This window comes from Sus scrofa, chromosome 8, assembly GCF_000003025.6.
Source record: "Sus scrofa isolate TJ Tabasco breed Duroc chromosome 8, Sscrofa11.1, whole genome shotgun sequence".
NCBI classification, from domain to species: Eukaryota; Metazoa; Chordata; class Mammalia; order Artiodactyla; family Suidae; genus Sus; species Sus scrofa.
In genome coordinates this window covers 136,608,208-136,618,507 of record NC_010450.4, presented here as the reverse complement: position 1 = coordinate 136,618,507, position 10,300 = coordinate 136,608,208, and positions in this window count along the sequence as shown.

The following is a 10,300-nucleotide window of genomic DNA, read 5'->3' as shown; positions in this document are numbered from 1 at the left end:
GTAATATATATATGGATGTAATTTTACCATAAGTCACACTTTAAAAATATCCATAAAATAAGTCCACAGCAGAACAGCCAATCACGTTCTATGCTCACCCTCACACGAGTCAAATGCTGAAATCAAAGAATCACAGGCCCAGAGTCCCAGAAAGCCTGCTGCAGCCAAGGAACCCAGGGTGCGAGTGTCTGGCCGTGTCCAGGGGACAGGAAGACACGGACCGAGTCAGAGTCCTTGCAGCTGTCTTCTCAGCACCGCCGAGTCCCTCTGCTGTTGTTTGTGTTGAGAGACAAGACAGCTGGGATAAAACTGGCATTGAAAACCCGTGTGTGTGTCAGCTCGTTCCTTCTCTTTTTAAGGGACACGCTAGGAAGGTGACACTGAGGGACCAGGGGATGCCCTGGGCCACCTGGCCCTCCTCCTCGCGGAGCTCCCGCCCTGGTGGGGAGGCAGCCTCTGGGCCTCCTGCCTCTCCCGCCCCAGTTCTCAGGATGGAGGGATGGGGGAGTGGGGACCAGGGGACGGAGAGGGAAGGAAAGAGCGGGAGAAGGCGGGAGCCGAAAATTCAGACACCAAGGCCCCCAGAGGCGGAGGAGGGCGGGCGGGCCAGGAGGAGAGCCCGGGAGGGTGGCAGAGAGCTAGAGGGCCGGCTACTCCGCCCCAGGCCTCCTCGATCGATGGGGGGAGCCCGGGCCTGCAGACCCGCGGCTGGAGCTTCCGATCTTCCTCGGGAGCAGGCTGGGCTCCAACTCTCACGTGACTCGCTCTGCTTTCTAAATGTTGGTAAAGCATGCGTTCCCCCGGGGGTTCACGGGTGAAGAGCAGCACACAGTGTCCATCGGGTGTGCGCTGGACCCCGGGCCGCACCCCGCGGGTTGGGCCGGGGAAGTTGCCGGCTAAGTTTAAGCCGCCGCGCGGGTCGCAGACGCAGCTCGGATCCCGCGAGGCTGAGGGGCAGGCCGGCAGCTGCAGCTCCGAGTCCCCCCCAGCCTGGCACCGTCCACAGGCTGCATGTATATGGTTTTTGGTCCGGAACCGAACCCTCAATAGCTCTGAGGTTTGCCGGCCCTTATCCGAATATCGACTTTTTTGTTTCGTTTTGTTTTATGAATGTTACGGGCGTCTAGGCGACCCCCGATGCTGCGTTAGTTTCGGGGCTGCAGAGAAGTGAGTCGGCTGCCTGCAGGTGCACCTACAGCGCCCTCTTTCAGAGGCGTCCCCGTCAGGCCCTCTCAGAGCTCCGAGCAGATGGCCACGACCTCGGCCGGAGGTCCTTGCGACCCAGCGATTTGGGATCCAGAAAACCTGGTTTTGCCGGGCGGGTTACTTGACCTCTCCGGGCCTCCACTGTCCCGTCCATGAAGCAGGGCGTCCCGGGGACCTTGCCCAGTCGTGGAGACGGTGAGATGGGCCTCTGTGTGGACCTGCCTGGCGCGTAGGTGTTGGAATCCCAAGAAGACCACTTGCCGGCCTGAGGAATCGAATGGTTACACTCCAGGAAGCCGCTTAGCAAACGCTGGAGGAATTCTGACTCCTCGCAATCTCTAGGAATACACAGACCTGCTCTTCAGGGAAAATACACAGCAACACACACACAAAGGCACATCGCAGGCCATCTACATTCCGGTTCAGGTGGTCACAGGTCCCCTGAGCTCCAGGGCAGGCTTCCTCGTTTCTGCCCGGAAGCATCAGAAGAGGGAACGTGCCGTCCGGGATCTTTGGTCCCTGGCGTCTGTGAGGACAGAGTCAGACCCAGACGCTCGCTGTGGGATGGTCGCCCCGCCAGCTGACTCTTCTCTGCCCATGGAAGAGGAACTGTCCACACCGCCTGCCAGCTCAAGGACCCGCTTCTGATCCAAATGTTTTCAAGGAGCCGGCAGATGCCTGGGCTGTGGAGACGGGGAGGGATGGGCAGGCAAACTGCATTTGTCACCGACCAGAAGGAGATGGTGTCAGGAGGGCACCCCTACGGGACTCGTGAGTGACGGGCTGGTGGGGAGCGGTGCGGGGCCCAGGGGCGGGCACCCCCAGATATGCAGAAACATCTCTCAGGAACAAAGTAGGAACCCCAGGCGGTAATGGAGACCAGGCCCCCTCTGAAGGCAATGGCTCTGAGTGTGCTGACGGAGCACTTCCGGGTAACAGGAGGCGTCACTGCCACACCATCCACTCACCTGACCTCTGACTCTAAACTTGGCAAAGTCATCTTTGGATGAACGGGGGGTTTGGGACTGGCCTAGGCACACTGAGGTGTACAGAATGGCTGGCCAGGGGGACCTGCTGTATAGCACAGGGAATCTACCCAGTATTCTGTGATTATCTATGTGAGAAAAGAATCTGACAGGGAGTTCCCACTGTGGTTCAGGGGTTAAGAACCTGCCTAGGATCCATGAAGATACGGGTTCAATCCCTGGCCTTGGGTAGTGGGTTAAGGTTCCGGTGTTGCCGAGGCTGTGGCGTAGGCCGGCAGCTGCAGCTCAGATTGGCTCCCTGGCCTGGGAACTTCCATACGCTGCACGTGTGGCCCTAAAAGGAGAAAAAAAAAAAAAAAAAAAGAATACGGCGAGAATGGATGTGTGTACATGTGTAACTGAATCCCATTGCTGTGCAGCAGAAATGACCACAACATTATAAACCAACTCAACTTCAATACAACTTTAAAAATGAGGGAAAAAAGTAATTTGGGGAGATGTTATAGAAACCCCCTCACACACATTCCTCTCCTGGCAGTATTACGACCCTTGACACCGAAATGGCTTTATGTGCCCCTGCTCTTTCTTCTGCATTTACCTGAAACTCAGGCTGAGACCATCTAAGAATTTCCTAAGAAACAGAACGGTCCGTAGCACTGCTCCCTCTGAAACTGAAGCATCTATGAGTCCATTGCTCTTAAATGGCAGATTGAAGATAAGCAAAGCCGAGGATCGCCTGGAGGTGGATCCGCTGAGCGGAAAGGGGCTGAGGCTGAGCCCGCCCTCTGCCGCCCTCTGCTGGCTGCTGAGAGGGAGCATTTCCCCAGAAAATCGGGAGCCGGCGGGATGCGCCAGAGGGATCGCTGTTCTTAACTGCTCTGCTGTTAAAGAAGGTAGGCGACACTTGGGACCTGCAGGAAAGAAGTAAAATATTGGGAGAAACTGAAGTCGTGTAGGAATTTCCCAGCTTTCCAGTTGATGGCTTCCCGCCTTTCAAGGTGTTTACTTTGGAAAGTAGTAATCAGGAGTTCCCACTGTGGTTCAGCGATAACGAGCCGCTAATGATTAGTATCCAGGCGGATGCAGGTTCCATCCCTGGCCTCGCTCAGTAGGTTAAGGACCCGGCGTTGCCGTGAGCTGTGGTATAGACAAGGCTTGGATCCCGAGTTTCTGTGGCTGAGGTGTAGGCCGGTGGTACAGTTAGGATTTGACCCCTAGCCTGGGAAACTCCATATGCCATGGGTGCAGCCCTAAAAAGTAAAAAAAAAAAGAAAAGTGGAAATCAGTGGCCCTATTTCTTACACATTGTTTGAAATGTGATTTCCTAAAAAGAATTTTTCCAGTTTTATTATCGATTTCCCCCTTACCGCTGCAAAGAAGCAGGAGTTCCATGTCCGGAGGTAGACAGGCTTTAGACAAGGTCCCCAGGCTCTTTAAAGGGAAGCCTGTGTTTCCTGGGCCCTGAGGGCTCCCTGCACTCAGGATCCACCACGTGTGCAGGACAAGGATCCCAGTACGTGGGCGCAAGGCGACCTGGGGAGGAAGGAGCCGCGGACGCTTTAAACAGGGACTGAGTGAATCGAATCTTCGGTTTGACGGGAGTTCCACAGAGTCGAACTCAAGGAACTAGACTTGGAGTGTCTGCTGAGGTTCAGTGGGTTTTGGACCTGAGGTCTCTGTGGGGATGCAGGTTCGATCCCTGGCCTTGCTTAGTGGTGTAAGGATCCAGTGGTGCTATGGCTGTGGCCTAGGCCTAAAGCTGCAGCTCCAACTTGACCCCTGATCCAGGAACTTCCATATGCAGCTGTAAAAAGAAAAAGCAAAAACAAAAAACTAAGAGTTCCCATCGTGGCGCAGCGGTTAACGAATCCGACTAGGAACCATGAGGTTCCGGGTTCGATCCCTGCCCTTGCTCAGTGGGTTAACGACCTGGCATTGCCGTGAGCTGTGGTGTAGGTTGCAGACGCGGCTCGGATCCAGTGTTGCTGTGGCTCTGGCGTAGGCCAGTGGCTACAGCTCCGATTCGACCCCTGGCCTAGGAACCTCCATATGCCGCGGGAGCGGCCCAAGAAATGGCAAAAAGACAAAATAAAACAAAACAGAAAAAAAAAACTAGACATTGGCAAAGAGAGGGATGGGGAAGAGCCAAGGTCTAGAAAATTATGGTCAGTTATAAAAATGAAGATTTATTTTGCACTGCTTCCTTTAATGGACTGTGATAACTACAAAAGAGCAACAGCCGTTACCCATACTTCGTGAAAATTTATGTAAACAGGGCCTTTTTTTCTATCTGGGGGATAGAAGAAGACAAGAAGCCCTCGTGAGAAAGGAAGCAAATAATAAGAGAAATAGTATTTATTGTATGTGTTATTATTATGTCTACTTTGCAAATAAGGAATCTGAGGACAACAGTTCATTTCCCTGGAGTCACAGAGAAGTGACCCAAGTGCAATTCAGAAATAGTGCATGTTCTTTCCCTACAAAAAGGACGGAAATGTCAAAGATTATCTCTGCGGGCTTCACAATTTTCCTCCTCACCAAGTTAAACCATTTCCGACTCGCCCTCGGTGCTTCTTTTCACATCGACCACAAGGTGGCAGCATTTCTCCACTGATAACGTCATCAGCTTGGCGAATCCAGCGAGGAGGGGAAATCAGGGGGCAACTAATACAAAGCACGCAAAAAGAGGGAAAGTTCTAACGCTGCGCTGGTGCGCTGAAGAAATAAAGGCTTTCAAACCCTACTGTCAAGCGTACTAGCTTCCAGCCTCTCTGCAGCTTAGAAAATTAATTCATACCAGATTATTTTAGAGCTACCTTGTTCCACCACTTGATGGCAGTATAGACCTCTTTGACCTCTAATAGTTTCTTTTCTGAAAGTTGGTAATTCTGTACACCATTATGAATAAAATCAATAAACAACAAAGATCTACTGGGTAGCACCGAGAACTACATTCAATATTTTATAATAACCTATGTCGGAAAAGAATCTGAAAAAGAATATATATGTAATATTATATATCTGAATCACTTTGCCGTACACCTGAAACGAACACAACACGGTAAACTAACTATACTTCAATTTAAAAGGAAAAAAGGAAAACCACTCCTACTGTTCCTGAAGGTATCAGTGGAGTTGAAAGAAAGAAAGAAAGAAAGACAAGAGGGAAAGAAAGAAAAAGAAAGAAAGAAAGAGAGAGAGAGAGAAAGAAAGAAAGGCAAGACAAGAGGGAAAGAAAGAAGAAAGAAAGAGAAAGAGAGAGAAAGAGAGAGAGAGAAAGAAAGACAAGACAAGAGGGAAAGAAAGAAGAAAGAAAGAAAGAAGAGAAAGAGAGAGAGAGAAAGAAAGAAGAAAGAGCGAGAGAGAGAGAGAGAATGAAAGAAGAAAGAAAGAAAAGAAAGAAAGAAAGAAAGAAAGAAAGAAAGAAAGAAAGAAAGAAAGAAAGAAGGAAAGAAAGAAAGAAAGAAAGAAAGAAAGAAAAAAGAAAGAAAGAAAGAAAGAAAGAAAAAGAAAGAAAGAAAGAAAAAGAGAGAGAGAGAAAAAGAAAAAAGACAAGACAAGAGGGAAAGAAAGAAGAAAGAAAGAGAAAGAGAGAGAAAGAGAGAGAGAGAAAGAAAGACAAGACAAGAGGGAAAGAAAGAAGAAAGAAAGAAAGAAGAGAAAGAGAGAGAGAGAAAGAAAGAAGAAAGAGCGAGAGAGAGAGAGAGAATGAAAGAAGAAAGAAAGAAAAGAAAGAAAGAAAGAAAGAAAGAAAGAAAGAAAGAAGGAAGGAAGGAAGGAAGGAAGGAAGGAAGGAAGGACGGACGGACGGACGTTGGCAGCCCTGCCCCGCGAGTGCGGCAGCCCGCGCCCTCGGTCACAGCGCCGCTCTCCTCGCGATGCTGTGGGAGCCGCCCTGACCTCGCCCGCGGCCCCTCGGAGCTGCCGCTGGGAGCCCGCGCAGGATTTCCAGACTCACACCTGCTCCTCGAAGGTGGTGATGCTTGGTCGGATGCATTTAGTCCTTTTCCCCTCGGATCCCCAGCCCCCGCGGAAAACGAAGGCGCCTGAGGTTCCTCCCGAAGGACCAGCTCCTTCCTTTGGGGTCTGTCCCGGCCTCGCTCCCTCCGCCGTGACCCTCTGCATCGTCGCGCCACACAGGGCCTCCGCCCGCAGCCCCTGCGGCGCCGTCGCGGCCCGGCTGTGCCCGTGCTGCCTCCGGCCCGGACAGCTGCTCGGCCTAGGACCACGGCCCGGGCCTGCCCTGTGAGCCCGCGTTAGGCGGTCCGCAAAAAGCCTGGCACGACGCCTGCACTCTGGGTGGGTTCAGCGAATGCGTGGCCCAGTGGGAAGCGTGGTTTCCGCTGCTTCAGTCGTGCTGAGGGTAAATTCCCGAGAAAGTGTCGGGACCTCTGCTCTCCCGTGGGCCTTGCGCCAGCCCTGGGGATCCACGCAGGTGGTGATGCTAAGAGCGAGTCAGGGTCGTCCGGGAGGGGGCAGTACTGAGCAGCGAGCACATCTGGAGGCCAGGACGCCGCCGCCGGGTGGCCTTTCGCAGGGGTGGTGGCCCCCGCGCTGAACCCTCTTCTCGCCAGGCTGGGGTGCCCCCGGGAGCATGGGCGGGCTTGAATGCAACGTCAGCCCTGTGGATTTATTTGTCTGGAGCGGGGTTAAATTATACATCAAGTTGCTGTTGCCTCGGCCTTTGAGCAATCATTTCTTGGCTGATCTTTGAAGGGAGAAGAGTCAGGAAGGCCCCTCAGGAAATGAAGAGAAGATTGGCGGCTGGAACCTGGATGTGGGAGGGGGAACGCTGAAGAGGGCCTTACGGCTCCCTAGGGGTTTCAAGTTTGTTGAATGAATGAATGAACCAGTGGAGGGCTACTCAGAGGGAGGAAGTGGCCTTTAGGAAATCATGCCAATCTCTCTCTCTCTCTTTTTTTTTTTTTTTGCTGTGATTATAACTAAGGATATTCTATGTTTCTTTTTCTTTATTTCTTTTCTTTTTTTACATTATTTATTTTTGCTTTTTAGGGCAGCTCCCGCAGCATATAGAGGGTCCCGGGCTCGGGGTCCAATCGGAGCTGTAGCTGCCAGCCTACACCACAGCCACAGCCGCAGCCACGCAGGATCCAAGCGTTTGTGACCTACACCCCAGCTCACAGGAATGCTTCATCCTTAACCCACTGAGCCAGGCCAGGGATCGAACCCGCAACCTCATGGTTCCTAGTCAGGTTCACTGCCTCTGGCCCACAGCAGGAACTCCCTTTTTCTTTTTTCTGTCTACCGTGTTCCTGCTCAGATCGTATCTTTGTGCCGAATGAGGCAATGCCGGCTTGGCATTCACATCATACGCCCGGGTGTTTGCAGAGCTATCGTGTCATTAGTCACTGCCTGCTGGGTTCTGCTTTCATGTTTCCACATAAATGAGTCCCTCCCACTCCCTCAGTCATGTCTGTTCTCACTCTCTGATCTTCTTCCAGGCTTTCCATCTCTTGGGGGCCCTGGAGCACCTCGCTGAGGATGCAGAGTCTCAGGTGAGGTAGAGCCGGAGGTACCCGGAAGGAGAAGAGGGCGTGGGGACGCAGGGGAGTCGGCCCTGCTCGTGCAGGTCCGGGTTGGAACCAGCGATAAAGGCACTTCGCCACGGGCCACCTTCTTGGTACAAAATGTCCAAACTGTTTCTAACGTACTCACTCTTTGCTCGCTGCGCTCACTAAGAAATTTTGAAAGTGTGTTTCTACGATACATCATAGTGCATTTCGTGTCTTTGTCCGCATAACCTGTCTCGTGACACTGACACATCAGGACAGGGATGATAACTTTGCAAAAGGAGACGGCGCCGATGGCAGAAGCGCGGAGATGGGACGGAGACCACAGGAGGGGTCTTAACTTTGGCCGGGAAGACTGTTCTGGAAGAGCCTTGGCGAGCGGGCACGTGGGTGTGGACAGAAGCCAGTGCGGGGGGAGGGGGTGGAGGAAGACAGAAATTGGGTTGACGGTCCCCTGTTGACCTCAGCTTCGTTGGTGCATCAGGAGGCAAGATCGTCAGCGGAGCGTGAATAGCAGTGAGGATGGAAGGGGTTTTGAGCTTTTCACAAACTACTCTTGGGGCGTCCCCATCATGGCTCAGCGGTTAACGAACCTGACCAGCATCTGTGAGGAGGCAGGTTCAATCCCTGGCCTTGCTCGGTGGGTTAAGGATCCGGTGTTGCCCTGAGCTATGGGGTAGGTCACAGACATGGCTCGGATCCCACGTTGCTGTGGCTGTGGGGTAGACCGGCAGCTACAGCTCCGATTCAGTCCCTAGACTGGGAACCTCCGTATGCCGTGGGTGCAGCCCTAAAAAAGCAAAAAAGCAAAGAAGAAGAAAAAAAATGACTCTTGGAGTTCCTGTTGTGGCTCCTCCGGTTAAGAACCTGACATAGCATCCGTGAGGATGGGCGTTCTATCCTTGACTTCGTTCAGTGGGTTAAGGTACCAGCTTTGTCGCAGGCTGCAGCATGAGTCACAGGTGTGGCTCAGACCCGGTGTTGCCATGGCAAGAGGCTTCAAGAAGGACAGTGACAAGAGGCTTCAAGAAGGACAAACCCTGAGGTGTCCTTTGCGCTTGGGAGCTGGGGCCGAATCTGGGCTTTCCGTGAAGTGGCCCCTTGCCTGGCTCCTTCCAGACAGCATCCCGAACTCCCCCAGCAGTTTCTCCTGGGAACTCTGCCCTCGCAGGTATCCACCTGCAAAACCTGTGCTTCATTCAGAGCCGAGCCCAACTACCCCTTCTGTGAAGGGGTCCTGGCTGCCTAGGGAGAGAGAATCCGTCAGGCCCTCCCCTGGGCCTCTGCCCACTTCCCCAGCAGCTTCAAAACTTGCCTTGAAGCAGGGGAACATGGCCAAGCCCGCGAGCTCTCTTAGTGGCCAGGGAGCCCTGCGAAGGCAGGGATGGGTGTTCGCGGGAACGTCTGTCTCCTGTACGCGTCAGGGACACAGGACATGTATGTTCATTTGAAAAGTCTTTCCATTGACTTGAAATCCACCTCCTTGTCGTTTTCACTTTGGAGGCCTAGTTCTTCCTTTTGCTCAACAGAGGGAAGCCTTCTGAGAGGGGTCGTTTCCCAGCAAGGCTTCCCTTCAGGGTCAACAAGGCTGGGTCCAGACCAGCCTCCTAAGGCTTTGATTTCTTAAATTTCACTATGCTTTTTTGAATTATGACATTTGGTTTTTATTAGGTATCGTTGGTTTACAAAGCTGAGTCAGGTTCTGCTGTGCAGCACATTGGCCCAGTCGCACAGATACGCAGGCATTCTTTGTCTCATATCATCATCCATCGAGGTCCATCCCGAGACCAGAGAGAGTTCCCTGTGCTGTCCAGCAGGACCTCACTGCTTGTCCATTTGGTCGGTAGAAACGTCCCTGCCCTCATCCCTGTCTTCTTGGTGCTCTGGGGTTTATTAATGGCCCTTTGAAAGCCCCGGAGCAAAAAGCATTAGAATGACAAAACGAGATGAAACAAAACGAGTTGAGACAAAAGGAAATGAAGCAGCACAGATGCGGTTTAGCGCCCAGTCAGCTGTCAACCTTTAGTCTTCAGCTGGATTCAGGATGTACCTTAGTGAGACTGAGACGGCTGCTAAAAACACCTCTATGACGTCAAACTCTTGGTCCAGTGGACAGCAGGGAGGTCAGTTTAGATCACGAGGGCCCCTTACGTGAAATTTTGGAAGGCCCATCTTCTCCACTTGAATTCGAACCTAGCTTAGTCTGTCGCGCTTCACCTGATCCGGTTTTATTCGTTATCGCAGCAAAACCAAACGTTTTTGAGAGTGGTGCCGCATTAGTTGTGTGACCCGTTTGATCCGCGTGCGGGACAGTGGTCAAGATGAGAGCCGAGCAGGACAGAGTCAGATGCCGTCCGTTTGTTCCACACCTGCAGCCAGGGAGCACTCACATTCATCGTGCTTTGTCGGCGCCCCGATTCAGGGAGCTCTGAATTCTGGGCTGAGAAAGGTCTGAATTTGTTCACCAACAGGATGACATGAATGTTATTTTAAAAATGGCCGAAATCAAGCTTTCACGTGTTTTTGCGATCTGCCTAGAACCCGTGGAGCAAAATTACAGAGCCTTTAAGAACATGA